The sequence below is a fragment of the Phyllopteryx taeniolatus genome, chromosome 16 (assembly GCF_024500385.1).
Source record: "Phyllopteryx taeniolatus isolate TA_2022b chromosome 16, UOR_Ptae_1.2, whole genome shotgun sequence".
Classification (NCBI taxonomy): Eukaryota; Metazoa; Chordata; class Actinopteri; order Syngnathiformes; family Syngnathidae; genus Phyllopteryx; species Phyllopteryx taeniolatus.
In genome coordinates, this window is record NC_084517.1 from 2802721 (window position 1) to 2822488 (window position 19768).

Consider the following 19768-nt stretch of genomic DNA (forward strand, 5'->3'; position numbering starts at 1 on the left):
CTGTCTTCGGGCGTGAGGTGGGGTACACCCTGAACTGGTCGTCAGCCAATCGCAGGGCACACATAAACGAACAACCATTCGCACTCACATAAACACCTAAGGGCAATTTAGAGTCTTCAATCAACCTGCATGTTTTTGGGATGTGGGAGGAAACCAGAGTACCCGGAGAAAACCCACGCGGGCACGGGGGGAACATGCAAACTCCACACAGGCGGGACCGGGATTTGAACCCCGGTCCTCAGAACTGTTTTTCATTGCATTATTTTCTGTCTTGACTTTATTACTGCTTGACAGGTTATGGCGTATTCTGATTTATGTACTATTTCGGGTTACGTTTCTGCTGTAGGAACTAAACTCCATCGTAAACAGAGGACCCCATATATTTTGCATTTAACTGTTTTGTAAAGTTGGATTTCCTTCTCATTTGAGAACTATAAAATGTTGCTGCCATATCTCCTGCTTTTCATATTTCGCTTTGGATTTTCTTTTACTGCATCACTTTCAACTGTAAAAGTGTGATTTCTGATTCCAAAAACACTTTTTGCAGTCAGATTTGTGCTGTAACAACCACAAGGAACATTAAAATTTTTTCAAAACATCAAATAAACACGACCGTAACATAGATAACGTTAATGAATACGACGATGGCATAAAAGTCTCACCTGATTGGCTGACTGTCGTATCCCCACACCCCCAACACTGAGCACTGTATAGACGCTGCTCATGGAATTACGTGAACGTTTGGCTGATGCCCGTGGGCAGGTCCTTGTCACGCTGACTTCAAATTGATCCCGCGGGCTAGACGAAAAAGCTTTATGTGGGCCGGAAGTGGCCCGCTGGCGGGGAGCTTGACATGTCTGGTGTAGATAAAGCGCTATGTAAGTGCAGTCCATTTAGCATTTTTTACCATATTTTATTCATCCCGTGAGGAAAATTATGTTGCCACAGCACCAATGTTCAAAATGACACCAGCAAAAAATATGAGCAACCAACAAACAAAAAAGAGAAAAAGACAATACAAAAGCAGCATTCACCCAATGAATATTTAAACTTAAAAAAAATTGCATTTTCCCCTTTCAAATAAACTGATTAATAATAATAATAATAATATAAGCAGGAAGAAAAGGGGGCAGAGTTAAGGTGCTGCATGTTGGGCCTTGGCAAATAAGTATAAATATAGTCAAATTTTCTACATCAGTAGCCATTCAACTAGTGCAAAAGAAAAGTTTTGCAAGAATAGCAAATATATATAATAACATGTTGTTGAGCGGCACGGTGTACGACGGGTTAGAGCGTCTGCCTCACAGTTCTGAGAACCAGGGTTCAATCCCCGGCCCAGCCTGTGTGGAGTTTGCATGTTCTCCCCGTACCAGTGTGGGTTTTCTCTGGGTACTCCGGTTTCCTCCCAAAAACATGCGTGGTAGGTTGATTGAAGACTCTAAATTGCCTGTAGTTGTGAATGTGAATGTGAGTGCGGATGGTTGTTTGTTTAAATGTGCCCTGCGATTGGCTGGCAACCAGTTCAGGATGTACCCCGCCTCCTGCACGTTGATAGCTGGGATAGGCTCCAGCACTCCCGTGACCCTAGTGCGGATAAGCTGCTCAGAAAAAGGATGGATGGAACATGTTGTTTAACTAAATCCACCCAATATGTATGTAGCATGCAAACAAATTGTTAATATTTATTGTATGTATGCACGATATTGAACATTGAATAATACTGATTTTAAACATGAAAAATATATACATTATTTAATACAGAACGGTATGAAAGAAGGTCTGAACTGAATAAGTCTGTTTGAGAAAGAGCTCCTTTGCTGCTGAAAAGTGTTGTGGAGAGGATGTAAATGGTTATCCTAGCTGGAAAGTAGCTTGCTCAGTGATCTTTACTGATTCAAACATCGCCATTCTCTGCAAAACTGGATACTAAACTGACACGAGACCCAAAGGCCAAAGATGAATTCCTAGATAATGTAACCGTTCTAGTTGTATTAGCTGGCACTGATGTGCTTTAATTGGTGTATATACAACTGTTCCTCGTTGTGAATTCCTGATGAGGAAAACAGCTGACACCTCGGTTAGGTGGAAAATGGACAATAGCTAACATACTTAGCACATTCAAACGTGCACTGCAAGCTATGCCGACTGTTGGAGTGTGAAAAGTTTTTCCTCGGATCATGATCGGCGCAGTATACTGCCCAGATGCTAGGTCCATGTTACACAGGTTGAATTTGAAAAGGACCTCACTGAAAATGTTCAATCTGATTTTTCAGCATGCCTTGATGAAGAGCAGCAGACAACAGCAAAGTAGATGGCACTTGCTACCCCAAACTGGTAGAACCTCTCCAACATCGTACTGCACATATTAAAGGATCTGAGGTTCTTCAGGAAATATATCCTGCTCATTCCCTTCTTGTAAACAACATCCATGTTGGTGCTCCATTCCATTCCTTTGTTCAAGTACTGCTGCACTATTACTATCTCTTTCCCCTTGATGGTGATAGGCTGAGTGGTGGTCCTGTTCCTCTTAACCTGCACAACTTGTCACGGTGGGGGGTTTTGAGGGCAAGGAAGGCGAGGCAAAATGTAGGGGCAAAACGTGGAGGACCCAAGTGCAGGGAGGCAGAGAGGCAAGGCAGGAGTGCAGGAATGTAAAAAAAATTTTTTAATTTCCAAAAAAAACAAACAAGGATCAAGGAGGTTACACTAAATCAACAAAAGTCCAACCATCTAAATAAAAACTAACAAAGACACATGACAGGATAAGGAAACATGGTCTATGACAACTGCTGACATAGGACATACGACAATGAACCGAAGAACTGAAAGAAACCAGGGAACTAAATACAAACAAATTGACGAGACAATGAGGAACACCTAGACAAGACACGCGTGGCTGGAGGGAGCTGATTGGTCGACACAAGGTAGAAGGTTGACGAGAACAGGTGGATACAATAACTAAATGAGTACACAAGACATGAAAAACATGAAACAAACCCAAACACAAGCCAAACCAAAACACAGACCATGACACAACTAACTCCTTAGTTTTACTAGTGTTGGGGACCAGATGATTCCGGCTGCACCAGTCCACAAACTTGTCCACAAGCGCTCTGCACTCCCTTCTGTCCATCCCTAATACACTCCAACACCGCAGAGTCATCTGAGAAATTCTCCAGATTGCAAGATCTACAGTTGTATTGGCAATCCAAAGGGGTATAAAGTGAACAAAAAAATAGACACAGAACCTTGTGGTGCTCCAACATCACAGCATCCGACACTCGACCTGTGCAGTGGACGCGGGGAGTTCCCCCTCACCACTGAGTCAAGACACAAGATCAAGACCACTCAAGGGCCCTGCTAGTGCAGGGTCACAGGTTTTGGACTATTGCAGTTCATGGGACAATTGAGAGACTGATGGACACTCCAAATATCCCCCAGGAAGGAGTGCTTGGTGTACTTAGGCGAAGTCCTCATCTCCAGGTCCTTCTAGACCGCACTGGATTCCCTGAAGCATATGCTGGGGAGGATTGCAGTGGCTAAACTGAACCTGCACCCAAAGAAGTGCCACTTTATGCGGCGAGAGGTGGAGTTCCTGGTTGTTGGGGGCATCGACTGAAGGAGAAGCTCAGCGGCATCAAAGACTGGCCTAAGAGAGCACAAGCAGCTCAAGAGTCTCTTGGGACTAGCTTCGTACTACTGGAGGTTTGTGAAGGCATTTAGCATTGGTGCACCCTTGTTCCACCTCATCCAGAAGAACCAGTACTTTAGGTGGACTATCAGTAGGTGTTTTCCAACATCAAGAGGATCCTCATGAATGCTCCTGTTTTCGCCCCCCCTCTCCCAGACCAAGTCTTGGCTATTGTACTGGACATGGATGCTTGCAATTGCAGCATAGGGGCATCAGTGGGGTAGGAACGTGAACGGGTGGTGACCTACATCAGCCACACCTTCAATAAGAGTCAGTGGTGCTACTGTGAGAACAGGTGGAAATGCAGATGTTTTGGCTGAACACCATTTCAGTTACTACCTTTGTGGCATGCCCTTCGCCATCAGAAAAGACCACGCTGCAGGGGTGGAAGTCATTCAGGTAACCAGAAGGCCAAGCATTGCAATGGCTGATGGATTTGCAATCCTTCCACTTCAATGAGGTTTATCAGGCCAGGGCGCAACACGCCAATGCTGTTCACCTTTCTCTGCGAATGTGTGCTGTGGTTGGTTGCAGCATCTGCAACAAGTCAGTTGATTTCAACAATGTCAAAGAATCACCCAAATTGCATTGGAGAGTACTCCACGCTGCAAGGTTTCAGTTTTGATTTCATCCAGGGATTTCCTCTAAAAGCTGAAAAGATGGCCTGCCTCCATGAGAAAAGTAGTTTGGAAATTTTGCCCAGTTAGGTTGTGGGAGCCGGCAATCTGTAGAATTTGAAACAAATTTTAATGCTCGCAAGACCACACTCAACGTACCTAAAATGATTGAGACGATGGTGATGTCTTTGACTAACAGCAACCTTGGCTTGGTGCTCCTACATCACAACATGGGGGTGTGATCATGGGGATGAGTCAAAAAATGTGTGTTATCTCACCTTTACCCAATACTAAATAAAATTAGCAGGTACTGCATGTTAAATGTATAGGTTGTATAATTGTATTGTGTTTGTGTCTGTTTTCTCCAGTTTAAACCACAGAAAGACACAGCTGCAGAGATTCAGACGACAGCGACTCTGTAAGTACCATTATGCTGGACTCAACCATATTGTTGTTTGTTGTCCAGCACATTCAACAAAGCAACATTTGTGAGGTTTATTGTGACAAGGCGGGGGGACTGAATGGGCATACATAACAGTCCGTGTTTGGTGTGGATGATCATAGTGATTTTTAAACTGTCAAAAAAAGATTTGCCATGGCAGACAAGGTGTGGATGAGAAAGCTAGCCGGCCATAGTAAAACATGGTGCACACAACTAAACTTGACAGGACGGAGTAGGGCATAACGCAACTTGTTGTGGGGACTCAAGCATATTTACTCCCTGATGGCATCTCACACTTGCTGCCTACAACTCATCTAAATCTAATCTAAAGCCATATGACTAATTTACCCACAATAGCCAACGTGGCATATCTGTTTTAATGCTTAATTTTGTTTGTGTGTCTGAAAGTTGAGCACACTGTGGAGTATGTATGTGAATAACTGGCTAATTTGCATGTATTGGTACAAGAGACGGTTTAAGAAGCACTGAGCACTCCACTCACTGCAACATTGGCAAAGGTGTGTCAGGAAGTGTTTCAAGGAGATTGTCATGTCTCACATAAAAAAAGCCATCCCAGTCACATTGTACGGATGCAATTTCCATATCAGAATCGTTCCACTAACACTGCCGTTATTGCAGCCATCTATAAAGCTCTTAAAACACATACAACACAAGGACATTTATGGTGATAGATTACCATTGAACATTTAATCCCAATCCCGAGCAGTTCTTTGCTGTCCTCTGCAACTGGACTGTCATAGTTGTTACACAGACATCAGATAAAAAAGACAGCGAGCATAGGAACCCCCCATGGTTATGTGCTCAGTCCACTCCTGTACTCCTTCTTCACCTACGACTCCGTCTCCTCCCAAAACTGACTAAAAACAGCGGTCATCGGGCTGATTACTGATGAGGAAAAGGTAGATCAACTGGTACCCGGGTGCCATTAAATAATCTTTCCTTAAATGCTGAGGTTAAAACAATGATTATTGATCCACTGATGTGGAGAGACACGCATGCTCAGCCTCTCATCAAAGAGGATGCAGGTGGAAAGGGTGAAGATGGTCGAACTCGCCTGCACCCACAACAGTGTGAGGATCGAACCTCGACCCATAACATGCAGCATGTCACTAGGTAATCTACGCAGCGACTGCGCTTTTTAAGAAAGATGAGAAAATTTAGAATACAGTAATCCCTCATTTACCATGGTAATAGGTTCCACAATAGGTGAAGTCCACGAAGTAGCGACTCCATAGTTTTCCAATTTATACATTTACTATATTAAAGCTGTATGAACCTCCCCAAACTCATTAATCTTCCCCACACTCCTAACCTCTACCATATTCTTATAAAAACTTAGTGTACTCTTAAACATAAAGCACAGTAGTACTGTACACTCTTTACATTTTATTCCTTGTAATGGTTTTTATTTTTTCCTTTTTTTTCAGTTTTATTGTTTTAAAATAGTCAGTAGTAATACAGTCAAAATCCCTCGATATGATGATGAATTAAGCGCGATATGAATATACAAGCATCCACACTCACATACACACCTACGGGCAATTTAGAGTCTTCAATCAACCTACCACACATGTTTTTGGGATGTGGGAGGAAACCGGAGTGCCCGGAGAAAACCCACTCAGGCACAGGGAGAACATGCAAACTCCACACAGGCGGGGCCGGGATTTGAGCCCCGGCCCCCAGAACTGTGAGGCAGATGTGCTAACCAGTCGCCCACCGTGCCGAAAAAAAAATATGGAAAAAAAAAATCCATAAATAAAAAAACTCAATCTGCAATAGGTGAACTGCGATATAGCGAGTGAACACTGTACCCTCTAAATTCTCTCATCAACTTCTACAGTGAAGAGCATCTTGACAAACTGTGGTACCGGACCTGCACCATTCAGGAAGATACCACATCATTAAAACTGCACAATACAGTATTCCCTCACCTATCCACTTTTTCCCCCCATGGAACCTATCTGCCATTTTGCGCTCTTCCTGAAACGCCCTAGGATGCCACAAGATGGTTCCAAAGTCTTGTCTCATAAGTCTCTTTCCCATTCCAAATTCCAGAAAGGCCTGGCCCCACTGTGCCCCCGGCCTTGCTTGGCCTGGCCTGGTCTCTGTTGCGTTTCCATTACAACAGGCACCAGTCAAAAGTGGGAGGGGTCTGGGCGGGATCAAGAAGAAGGTGACACGCTCGTTTCTTATCGCGCCTTCCATCACTCGTTGTATTTCAACTTCTGCTTTTAAGCCTGCCGCACACTGCGCGACGTGGTCGAACCCGACTGAGCCGGACCATCGCTTACACTGTTAGACATTCCTGTAAATTCTACAGTTATTTACCACAGTGAAATACTTTTAAGTGATTTTTACAGTAATTAATTACAGTTTACACTGTATCATGGGCTTTTGGTTGACGTCACATAGATTTTGTGAATTTTGCATGCAGCAGAACTGTGAAACCATGTGCTCCCAGCATGCATTGTGCCAGAAATTGTTGAACTGTTGCCATAAGAAAGACTCTAATTCTGAATGTTGATGAACAATAAAGAATAACATAACATTGATCATGTGTGTTTATTGTACCCGTAGTTCGTTGAACGTGTGTCTTATTTAACTCTCGCGTTACATGTATGTTGCACTTTTTTTCATGAACTCATGACTTTTGGTTATATGCAATAGAGTGACATCCCGGTCAGTTCGGCTGTATGGTAAGGTAAGTGTTACCTGGCCTACTTCTTCTGCAAGCCAAAAGAGCTCCAGTTTACCTTGTGTAACTCATCGGCACCATGATGAATCAATACATTGATTTCATGCTGTCAGCAAGTTACTATAATTTAAAAACGCCATGAAAAGTCTAGTGTAGAGTTTCTGACGCTCCCCTTGCACATGAGCGGTTGCACAAGTGGGCGCACGGAACAGCGAGCCTGTATAGGCCAAGGTTATTATAGTAGAACGAAATCGAATGAAATAAGTACAACTAAAATTGATAAAACATTTTCGTAAACAAAATTAAATAAAAGTAAGGATTTAAACTAGCTATAATTATAGTGAAATATATATCCTTTGTTTTCATGTTGGTTGTTAATTTCATACCTGAGCTTTCGGCATTGATTTTAAATGTATTTATTTCGGATAAATACGTATCTATAGAATGGATACAGAAGGAAAGTCGGACAGTCCTTTGGGAATTGTAGTTCACTTACTGAGTGTCTCCTAGAAGTGGCACCATCGGGCAGCGCCGTCGTGTTGATGGGTCGCCAGACCAAGCAAATGTTTTGCCCCAAAGCAAACGTTTACGTCCAAGCGATTTTGTTGCTACATGTTGCTAATGGAAATGGCTACCGACGAGCTCATGCCTTCACGGAACCTGCATGTTGGTTATAACAGCAGGAAAACTTGAAAAGCTTTGTCAGAATAAACATGGACTAAAAAAAAAACAACCAAAAAAACAAAACCAAACAAACAAAAAAAACAAAACAGTGGATGCACTTACACTGGAGATACAGCAGGAAAACGCAAGCTTACTTTCACAAATCTGAACGTCCACTTGAGAAGTTTTCAATTTAGTAACAAGGGAAATTTATATCACCAGTGACATGGTCGCATGAGCGCATTTGGTGAGTTTTTATGAGAGCAAGACTTTCAGTATTGTGTATGAGAGTGTTTGACTAGTGTTTATATGAGCATTTGACAAGTGTTCATGAGTGTGTTTGGCAAGTATTTATGAGAGCCTTTCAGTAGTTTGTGTGTGGGAGAGCATTTGAATACTATGTGTGAGAGCTAATCCTGAATAATGTCCCTAATGGCCCCTCATACTGTACGCTGGCTCCATTCATTTGAACAGTATGTCTACGTACATTTGCGTACATTCTGGTCACCACCTTCGCTTTTTCATACACAGGCACACTATACATTATGACTATAGTTAAGTATTGATGTAAAACAATATTTGATGCTTTATTTACTATTTGTATGGCTTGAGGCGGTGCGGCTCGCTAAACTCGGAAATATGTGTTCCCCGTGAGGGAAAGCTTATCTGGGTTTTGATAGGCTGTAACCTGCAACCTTACGACGGCGATTAAAATTTTGAATCGCGGCAAAACCAGTGGCAGACTGATCAGCCACTACTGAAAACAGTCACCAAACCACGCACACTGCGCGACAGTTCATTAGGGTTCGGCGGCGTCGCTCGGTGAGCGGCAGCTTTTAGACCTCATGCTTGTGAAAGTGACAAGTGACCTTAAAGAAACGCCGACCAATCAGATGACAGTGACGTCACGGCCCTCCTCATCCTACATTTTAGAACCAGGTTGGAAGAGGTTCTGAGAAAACAGTGCCGCCAGGCCTCGAAAAATTGTAATGCAAAAGCGACCAGACAGGGCGGAACCAGGCTGATCGGGGGAAGAACCGGTACAATGGAAAAGGGGCAATAGAAAAGTACGTACTTTAAGTATAACCTTAATCCTAGGGTGTCTTTTCCATATGTGATGCGCTTATGCTGTAGTCACAACTAGTTTGGGAACCTTTTCCTTCTGCACCATACTGACAGTTATAGGGCCACGCCACCCAACCGAGACCTGTACTTTACACACAGTTCCTCATGTGTCGTCACACAATTGCTGAAAGAAGAAAGAAAACAGAGGAGTTAATAAAGTTTATTGTTTATTGTGTTTATATTTATTTAAGTGACGAGGATTCCACACGATGCCAGTGTAATGTTATTCTACTAATGCTCATCACTAAACTTCTGGGAAATGTAAACCCGACCAACTCAATATTTATACCAAACTCAGTCCTTTTTATTTTGTGGTTTTGATTCTCCCCTAAAATTAAAATATGAAAAATAAGGCATTTGTTCCTTTTTTTTTGTAAAATTTAAAAATAATCATAAAAAAACACTTATCAGCATTGTTTATTATATTAAAAACAATTAGCAATTAAAAGTCTTTAATTTTTATTTTTATTTCTGATTGCCAAATGAAAAGGAAAAGAAGGAATGATGCGAGTTATATTCAGGCAGGTTCACTCAGGCTGTAAACCACATGTCCTAACAGACAGTTAACACTAGATGGGGCAAGAATCATTAAATTTAACACGACAGCATGGCATGCAGACAGAGGCTCTCATTTTAAAGGACGCTTTTGTAGTCCTTGTATTTTCCACATAGTCACATAAAACTCTTGGGAAAATAAGAGCACAGAAGAGTGTAATATGCAGGTGATCTCTTGTATGTATGTATTTGCCCTGCTGTCTGACTCCTGATTAGTTGACAATTGTGGCACATTTGCAACACTGTCAAGTATGGCAAAGTAGTAGAAAAGCTAATCTGCCAGTACATTAACATTATCTATAACTTCAAATGGGGAACCGTTTGTTAGAATGGCCCACTTCATTGGCAGGCCTCCAGGGGTTTGCAGGATAAAAGGTCTTGCGCTGAGTGATTATGCCTGCGGATATTGTCGAACTTCAGAGGTTGTAATTGCGGCCCACAGACTTTCTAACCAAATTCACATAGCCGCTGCGATCCAGTACTCTGTAGATCTGATCTTTCCTCTTGAATACAGTAGACACATTTTTCCCAGACTCCTCAGCTTGCTTTTGAAGAATAACATTGAATGAGCAACATGAAAAGTTACACTTCAGGCTCCAACAGCAAGTATGAGCTCAGACAAACTCCTGATGCAACTAAATTTGTGAAATGGTTCATCTGGATAAATAAGCAAACAAAAATAAAATTCCAGCAATGAGTTGGTTAATGCCACATAAATAAATAGTGGGTGCCGAACTAGGACTACAAAACTAATAATGAAAACAAGGTGGCCCTTAACCTTTGCTCTTTATACTGCACTGATCTGCTTGTTCATAAAACAATTCCACCCATTTCTCAAAATATGTGTATATTGTGTTTATACTGTATATGCTCTGGTTATTTTTTAAATATATGTTTTACGTACTTATTCAATTCTCCTCTAATGTATGAATAAACTATCCATCCATTTTCTATACTGCTTATCCTGATTAGGGTCACGGGTGTGCTGGAGCTTATCCCAGCTAACTTGGCGAGGCGGGATACATCCTTGACTGGTTGCTAGCCAATAGCAGGGCACATATAGAGAAGCAACCAATCATTCTCACATTCACACCTACGGACAATTTACAGTTTTGAATTAAACGAGCATGCATATTTTTGTATGTCAGAGTAAGCCGCAGAACTTGGAGAAAGCATCGGGATAACATACAAACTCCACACAGGAAGGCCAGACCCGAGATTTAAAATCCGAATCTCAGAACTGTGGGGCAGATTACTAACCACTTTATCACTGTCCATCAATGAACTAATTCCTATTATTATTATCCATGCATCCATTCTCTGAACCGCTTATCCTCACTAAGGTTGCAGGGATGGTGTCAAGCTGAAGGAGGAGTCCTACACGTGTGGTGGTCGCTGAGGCAAAAACTATTAGAAGGCGTAGAAGGAGTTCGGTGAAGCCATGGAGAATGACTTCCAGGTGGCTTCAAGAAATTCTGGTTCACCATCGAGCGTCTCAAGAGGGGGAAGCATTGCACCTTCAACACTATATATAGTGGGGATGGGGTGCTGCTGACCTAAACTCAGGATTTTGTGAGTAGGTGTGCCAAAAACCCTCAATTCCATCAACACGCCTTCCTATGAGGAGGTCTTGGGACTCAGAGGCGGGCTCTCCTATGTCAGGGGTTGAAGTCACCAAGGTGGTTAAAAAGCTCATTGCTGGCAGAGCCCCGGGGGTGGATGAGATCCACTTGAAATTGCTAAAAGCTCTGGATTTTGTGAGACTGTCCTGGTTAACACGCCTCTGCAATATCGCATGGACATCGGGGACAGAAGATGGACTGGGGCGTGTGTTCCAACTATCGGGGGATCACACTCCTCAGCCTCCCTGGTAAGGTCTATTCAGGCGTTCTGGAGAGGAGGTCCATCTGGACATTGAATCTTAGATTCAGGAGGAGCAGTGTAGTTTTTGTCCTGGTCATGGAACAGTTGACCAACTCTTCACCCTTGACAGGATTCTGGAGAGTGCATGGGAGTTTGCCCCAACTTTTCTACATGTGCTTTGTGGACTTGGAGAAGGCGTTTGACTGTTTTCCTCTGGCAGTCCTATGGAGGGTGCTCCGGGAGCATGGGGTACCGGACTGTTCGGTCCCTGTACAACCAGTATCAGAGTTTGGTCCACATTGCCGGCAGTAAGACGGATTCCTTTCCAGTGAGGGTTGGACTCCGCCAAGGCTGCCCTTTCTCACTGATTTTGTTCATAACCTTTAATGGACCAAATTTCTAGGTGCAGCCAATGCGTTGAAGGGGTCCGGTTTGCTGACCTCAGTATTATGTCTCTGCTTTTTGCAAATGGTGTGGTTCTTTTGGCTTCATCAAGCCATGATCTTCAACTCTCACTGGAGTGGTTCGCAGCCAAGTGTGAAGTGGTCAAGATGAGAATCAGCAACTGCAAATCTGAGGCAGACAGTCGGAAAAGGGTGGAGTTTCCCGTAGAGATAGGGTGAGAGGCTCAGTCATCCGGGAGGGGCTCAGAGTCGAGACACTGCTCCACCGCATTGAGAGGAGCCAGATGAGGTGGCTCGGGCATCTGTTTACGATGCCTCCTGGACGCCACCGGGAGGAGGCCCTCGAGATGACCCAAAACACGCTGGAGTGACTATGTCTCCCGGCTGGCTTGGCAATGCCTGGGGCTTCCCTTGGAAAAGCTGGACGAAGTGGCTGGGGAGAAAGAGGTCTGGGCTTCCCTGCTTAAGCTGCTGCCCCTGCGACCTGGATAAGCGGAAGACAATGGATGCATGGATGGATACACATTATATGCAAGAGCATGAATCTTATTGTATCCAGGGATCCATATTTCTACCTTAAGTGGGTGTTCAAAATGAGCACCACGTCTCACGGCATGAGGCTGTGAAATTCTGTGAAAAAACTAGCGATAATGACAAAAATGTTTATGAAATATGAGCGAAATATATTAAAAAAGTAATAATGAATATCATGAAGATATTGTAAGAGTTGAAAATGTCTATCTACTTTAACATGCCTTTTGACAGGTTTAGCACAAATATAGACAGAATGAATGAGATCTGTGCATGTCATATATTATTCTTGTTATCCAAGCAACACATTATTATTTCCGTGTTCCATGAAACAGGTTTTGGAGTGAATGACAGTAAATAATACCGCAACAGATTGTGGAGGTTATGCTGGCGGCGAGTGTTACTAATTTGACGGAATGCAGGCATGACACTGCATTCAGTCTGCACATCTCACAACACACACATAAGGACACACACACACAAACACACACACTCGCACGTGCCATCCATCATAGTAATTATGTTGTTATTTTACAATACTGATAATCAGCCAACTGCGTCATTACAATTCCTGTTTGATCGCAACACTTTTGCTAAGCGTGAATGACTACATGTGTGATTGAACAACAGGGGGCAGAACACTCCCAATTTGCAGAATTGTATAGTGTGTGTGTGTGTGTGGGGGGGGGGAGAGAGAGAGAGAGAGAGAGAGAGAGAGAGAGAGAGTAGCCCACCACGGACATCCTCAGTTAATTAGTTTTTCTTCCTTATTTTTACTCTTAGTCTGGCCATTGGGGAGTTCTCCCTCTTTATGTAAGTGTGTGTGTGTGTGTGTGTGTGTGTGTGTGCGTGCGTGCCTGTGTCTTATTCTCTCTTCATCACTGTATCATCTGTATCAGCAAATTATACTGCAGGGAAATCGTTTTTCTTTAAATAAACCCCTCCTCCCTGTCTATTTCTCTCACTCTTTCCTCTGTACTTTGGCCCTGATTCCTTTACTATTTAATTTACTCCTTCCTTACCTGTTTTTCGCATCGTAAATCTATTCTCCTTTAAGTGTGCTAGTTAAGAAGGCTCAAGTTTGTCTGTCTAAAATGAGATTATAAAGAGGGTCAAAAAGACATTCCTAGTATCCACAATGGCTGTAGAAAATGTCTGCACCCTTTAGAATGTTTTGTGTGTCTGTTGGTACACTGTAAGCGTTTGCTGTAAAATTGGAAGCATTTGCTGTAAAATAGATCCAGCATTATACGGTATTTTTATTATGACATACTGACATACATTAGGGTAAAATGCACCATGGGAGTAAAAGCAAAACAAAATACAGCACTACTGTAATCCAGAATTTTTACTGGAAACCGTGTTGCATCATGGGAAGGAGGACAGAAAAGAGAGGGAAAAATATACCGATAGCCGCCATTGTTTTCTTCCCCACAAAGAGCATTTTTCCTGCCAGCCAGCAAGTTGGACAACTTCAATTGGGCGTCTGCCACCTGAATATAACTTGCCAGTTTGGTGTGTGGAACTGATGTAAGTCACATTTCTTTCTGCCTAATGTTGGGTGGAAATGACATTTTGTGTTACAGTATATCCATTTCGGGGCTTAACAACCGAACGCCTGTTGAACGCCTGTGAAAAGGTTTGGTCCGCAGCGAGAGCGACATGTTTGGTGCTATCTGAGAGGAGTTTTTGTTGATTTTTGGGAGTTTGAAGTGGTCAGGATGAGAATCAGCAACTAATGCCACACAAACAATTACAGTGGAACCTCGGTTTACGAACGATTTTTTTTAAAGAAAAAATATCTCAGATTACATACTATTTTTGGTTTACGAACAGTCTTGGCATGGCGGTGGAAGGCTCAGAACTTTTTTTCACGCCGCAAAACATCATTGTCTCTGTTACACGTTGACTGGCCATCATGAGGTTAACACCGGGCGGTTGTTGTCCCGAGAGAGTGAGTACAGTACATAACAGACCCACTGTCCACTCAACTCTTTGCGATGGCCGTCCAGAAATTCAATGTGAATATGATGTGTGATTAATCACGTTCACTGGCCTTATTCAGCATATTTCTAATGTTGCCCTTCGAACTGCTAGACATATTTAGACAAATAAATGTCAGACAGTCCCTCAGGCCTACAACAGCCCACTGTTAACATCATTGCCAGTCAATGTGTATACTGTGTTAATAGATTGTCACCTGAAAGACTGATTTTTGTTGTTGTTTTACTTTGTTTTTCTACAACGTATTACATTGTATTTTTTTTTGCAGTAATAAATGACTGCATTTTTAGCCAGTAAAATGTATTTTTATTACCATTGTTATTACTATTGCGGGGTAATAATTATATATTTTATATCACATATTATTATTATTACAATGATAATTACCACCACCATCATCAAATACCACAACGGAGACCCCGGACTGTTGAACAGCTGATGCTGTATATCAAGCAAGAATGGGAAAGAATTCCACCTACAAAGCTTCAACAATTAGTTCCCAAACATTTATTGAATGTTGTCAAAAGAAAAAGTGATGTAACACAGTGGTAAACATGACCCTGTCTCAGCTTTTTTGGAATGTGTTGCAGCCATTAAATTCTAAGTTAATGATTATTTGCTAAAAACAAAAAAGTTTATCAGTTTGAACATTAAATATCTTGTATTTGTAGTGTATTCAATTAAATATAGGTTAAACATTTTTTATGTTTAACAACGTTCCAACTTCATTGGAATTGGGGTTGTACTAGATCACTAAAAATTACAGTATTTTACTGGCAGCAGTGATCCTGTAAAATATATATTTTTTCCAGTATGTTGCTGTAATTAGTCATCTTAGAAAATACAATATTTTACAGGGGATTCATTTACAGTATTTTACAGGCTACCAGTAAATGTAATTTTTATAGTAAAAAGTTTTACAGTGTGCAATGTCAATTTAACTAAGATTAATATCTGCATATTAACGTACCCACAATAGGCATCTCTTCTAGAGACTTCATTCTTTTGGAGATTACATTCATGACAAAGGTGACAGTGACACAGTGGTTATTATCTTTCCTTTATTTTACTTTACTTCAACAGTTGAGGGCCACAAAGTCATATAATTCGACCAATTTCTTTCTCTCCAGTAAAACAATGCCTTTAAAATTGCACAAATGACATCATGTGAGACCTCCACGTACAGTATCTTGTGAGATCTGCTAAACTCTTGTTAAACATGACATCTCATGGGCCTTTAGCTCTCTGAACATTCCTGGAAGCCGTCACCTTATCGTGGTGGAGGTGTTTGTGTGTCCCAATGATCCGAGTAGCTAAGTTGTCTGTGGCTTCACGCCCCTAGTAGGGTCACCCATGGCAAACAGGTCCTATGTGAGGGACCAGACAAAGCACGGCTAAAAGACTCCTATGATGAATAATATAAGTGGATCGAGGTTTCCCTTGCCTGGACGCGGGTCACCGGGGTCCCCTCTGGAAGGGAGGCCTGGAGGTGGGGCTCGAAGGCGAGCACCTGGTGGCCGGGCCTTCACCCATGGGGCCGAAAGGGTAACGTGGGTCCCCCTTCACATGGGCTCACCACCTGTGGGATGGGCCATAGGGGGTCGGGTGCAGTGCGAGCTGGGCGGTGGCCGAAGGCAGGGACCTCGGCGATCCGATCCCCGGCTACAGAAGCTGGCTCTAGGGACGTGGAATGTCACCTCTCTGGTAGGGAAGGAGCCCAAGGTGGTGTGTGAGTTTGAGAAGTTCCGACTACATATAGTCGGACTCGCCTCCACACACTGCTTGGGCTCTGGTACCAGTCCTCTTGAGAGGGGTTGGACTCTCTTCCACTCTGGAGTTGCCCATGGTGAGAGGCACCGAGCAGGTGTGAGTATACTTATTGCACCCCGACTCGGCGCCTGTACGTTGGGGTTCACCACGGTGGACGAGAGGGTAGCCTCCCTCTGCCTTCGGGTGGGGGGGATGGGTCCTGACTGTTGTTTGTGCCGATACACCAAAAAGCAGTTCAGAGTACCCACCCTTTTTGGAGTCCTTAGAGGGGGTGCTGGAGAGCGCTCCCGCTGGGGACTCCATCGTTCTGCTGCGGGACTTCAATACTCACGTCGGCAATGACAGTGAGACCCCCGATCAGAACCTGAGCGGTGTTCTGTTATTAGACTTCTGTGCTCATCATGGATTGTCCATAACGAACACCATGTTCAAGCATAAGGGTGTCCACACGTGCACCTGGCACCGGGACACCCTAGGTCGCAGTTTGATGATCGACTTTGTGGTCGTGTCATCGGACTTGCGGCCGCATGTCTTGGACACTCTGGTGAAGAGAGGGGCGGAGCTGTCAACTGATCACCACGTGGTGGTGAGTTGGCTCCGATGGTGGGGGAAGATGCCGGTCCGACGTGGTAGGCCCAAATGTATTGTGAGGGTCTGCTAGGAACGTCTGGCAGAATCCCCTGTCAGAAGGAGTTTCAACTCCCACTTCCGACAGAACTTTGCTCATGTTCCGGGGAAGGCGGGGGACATTGAGTCCGAGCGGACCATGTTCCGCGCCTCCATTGCTGAGCCGGCTGACCGGAGCTGTGGCCGTAAGATGGTCGGTGTCTGTCGTGGCGGCAATCCCTGAACCTGTTGGTGGACACCAACGGTGAGGGATGTCGTCAAGCTGAAGAAGGAGTCCTATTGGGCCTTTTTGGCCTGTGGAACTCCTGGGGCAGCTGATGGGTACCGGCTGGCCAAGTGGAATGCAGCTTTGGTGGTCGCTGAAGTAAAAACTCGGGCATGGGAGGAGTTCGGTGAGGCCATGGAGAAAGACTTCCGGACGGCTTCGAGGGAATTCTGGTCCACCATCCCGCGTTTTAGGAGGGGGAAGCAGTGCACCAGCAACATTGTGTATAGTGGGGATAGGGCGCTGCTGACCTTGACTCGGGACGTTGTGATTCGGTGGGGGGAATACTTTGAAGACCTCCTAAATTCCACCGACACGCCTTCCCATGAGGAAGCAGAGATTGGGTTCTCTGAGGGGGGCTCTCCTATCTCTGGGGTTGAGGTCACCGAGGTGGTTAAATAGCTCCTCGTGGCAAGGCCCCGAGGGTGGATGAGATTCGCCTGGATTTCGTAAAGGCTCTGGATGTTGTGGGGCTGTCCTGGTTGACACGCCTCTGCAGCATCGCGTGGACATCGGGGACAATGCCTCTGGATTGGCAAACTGGGGGGAGTCCTTAGAGGGGGGTGCTGGAGAGCGCTCCCGCTGGGGACTCCATCGTTCTGCTGCGGGACTTCAATACTCACGTCGGCAATGACAGTGAGACCCCCGATCAGAACCTGAGCGGTGTTCTGTTATTAGACTTCTGTGCTCATCATGGATTGTCCATAACGAACACCATGTTCAAGCATAAGGGTGTCCACACGTGCACCTGGCACCAGGACACCCTAGGTCGCAGTTTGATGATCGACTTTGTGGTCGTGTCATCGGACTTGCGGCCGCATGTCTTGGACACTCTGGTGAAGAGAGGGGCGGAGCTGTCAACTGATCACCACGTGGTGGTGAGTTGGCTCCGATGGTGGGGGAAGATGCCGGTCCGACGTGGTAGGCCCAAATGTATTGTGAGGGTCTGCTAGGAACGTCTGGCAGAATCCCCTGTCAGAAGGAGTTTCAACTCCCACTTCCGACAGAACTTTGCTCGCCTCTGGATTGGCAGACTGGTGTGGTGGTCCCCCTTTTTAAGAAGGGGGACCGGATGGTGTCTTCCAACTATTGGGTGATCACACTCCTCTGCCTCCCTGGTAAGGTCTATTCAGGGATGCTGGAGAGGAGGGTCCCTCGGGAAGTCGAATCTCAGATTCAGGAGGAGCAGTTTGGTTTTCGTCCTGGGCGTGGAACAGTGGACCAGCTCTACACCATGGGCAGGGTCCTCGAGGGTGCATGGGAGTTCTCCCAACCAGTCTACATGTGTTTTGTGGACTTGGAGAAGGCGCTCAACCATGTCCCTCGGGGAGTCCTGTGGGGGGTGCTTTGGGAGTATGAGGTACGGAACTCCCTGATACGGGCTGTACGACCGGTGTCAGAGTTTGGTCCGCTTATCTGGCAGTAAGTCGGACTCGTTTCCGGTGAGGGTTGGACTCCGCCAAGGCTGCCCTTTGTCACAGGATCTGTTCATAACTTTTATGGACAGAATTTCTAGGTGCAGCCGAGGCGTAGAAGAGGTCCGGTTTTGTGGTCTCAGTATTGCAACTCTGCTTTTTGCAGATGATGTGGTTCTGTTGGCTTCATCAAGCCATGATCTCCAACTTTCACTGGAGCAGTTCGCAGCCGAGTGTGAAGCAGCTGGGATGAGAATCAGCACCTCCAAATCTGAGACCATGGTCCTCAGTTGGAAAAGGGCGGCGTGCCCTCTCCAGGTCGGGGATGAGATCCTTCCCCAAGTGGAGGAGTTCAAGTATCTTGGGGTCTTTTTCACAAGTGAGGGAAGAATGGAACGGGAGATTGACAGGTGGATCGGTGCAGCATCTGCAGTAATGCGGACTTTGTATCGATCCGTTGTGGTAAAGAAGGAGCTATGCCGAAAGGCGAAGCTCTCAATTTACCGGTCGATCTATGTTCCTACCCTCACCTATGATCACGAGCTGTGGGTCGTTTCTCTCCGTTAGAGATAGGGCGAGAAGCTCGGTCATCCGGGAAGATCTCAGAGTAGAGCTGCTGCTCCTCCGCATCGAGAGGAGCCAGATGAGGTGGCTGGGGCATCTGATTCGGTGAGGTGTTCCGGGCACTTCCCACCGTGAGGAGACCCCGGGGAAGACCCAGGACACGCTGGAGAGACTATGTCTTTCGGCCGGCCTGGGAACGCCTCTGGACCCCCCTGGAGGAGCTGGATGAAGTGGCTGGGGAGAGGGAAGTCTGGGTATCTCTGCCAAAGCTATTGCCCCCGCGACCCGACCTCGGATAAGCGGTAGAAAATGGATGGATGGATGGAACATTCAAAGGATTGTTAATAATAAGTTAAATAACAACAACAATAAAGCCTAAGTGTACGCGTATCCTTCTACATCTTTTATTTATGGACAATGGCTGGCTGGATTGGAGAGAATGGATGGAGCTTGATAACACAGTTAATTCACACTGGCACAGTCAAACTGCTCTCAAAGTTTTCTTGATCAATTTAG

The 19768-nt window shown here is 44.8% G+C and overlaps 1 protein-coding gene across 1 annotated transcript in view; it reads left to right on the forward strand.

Moving 5' to 3' along the window:
• The window catches only part of rbfox1 (RNA binding fox-1 homolog 1), a 372506-nt gene that overhangs the window by 87298 nt on the left and 265440 nt on the right, over positions 1-19768 (forward strand). The window contains exon 2 of the mRNA XM_061749589.1: positions 4677-4726. The gene's annotated coding sequence lies outside the window, so the exon portion shown is untranslated. The remainder of the gene's footprint in view (positions 1-4676; positions 4727-19768) is intronic.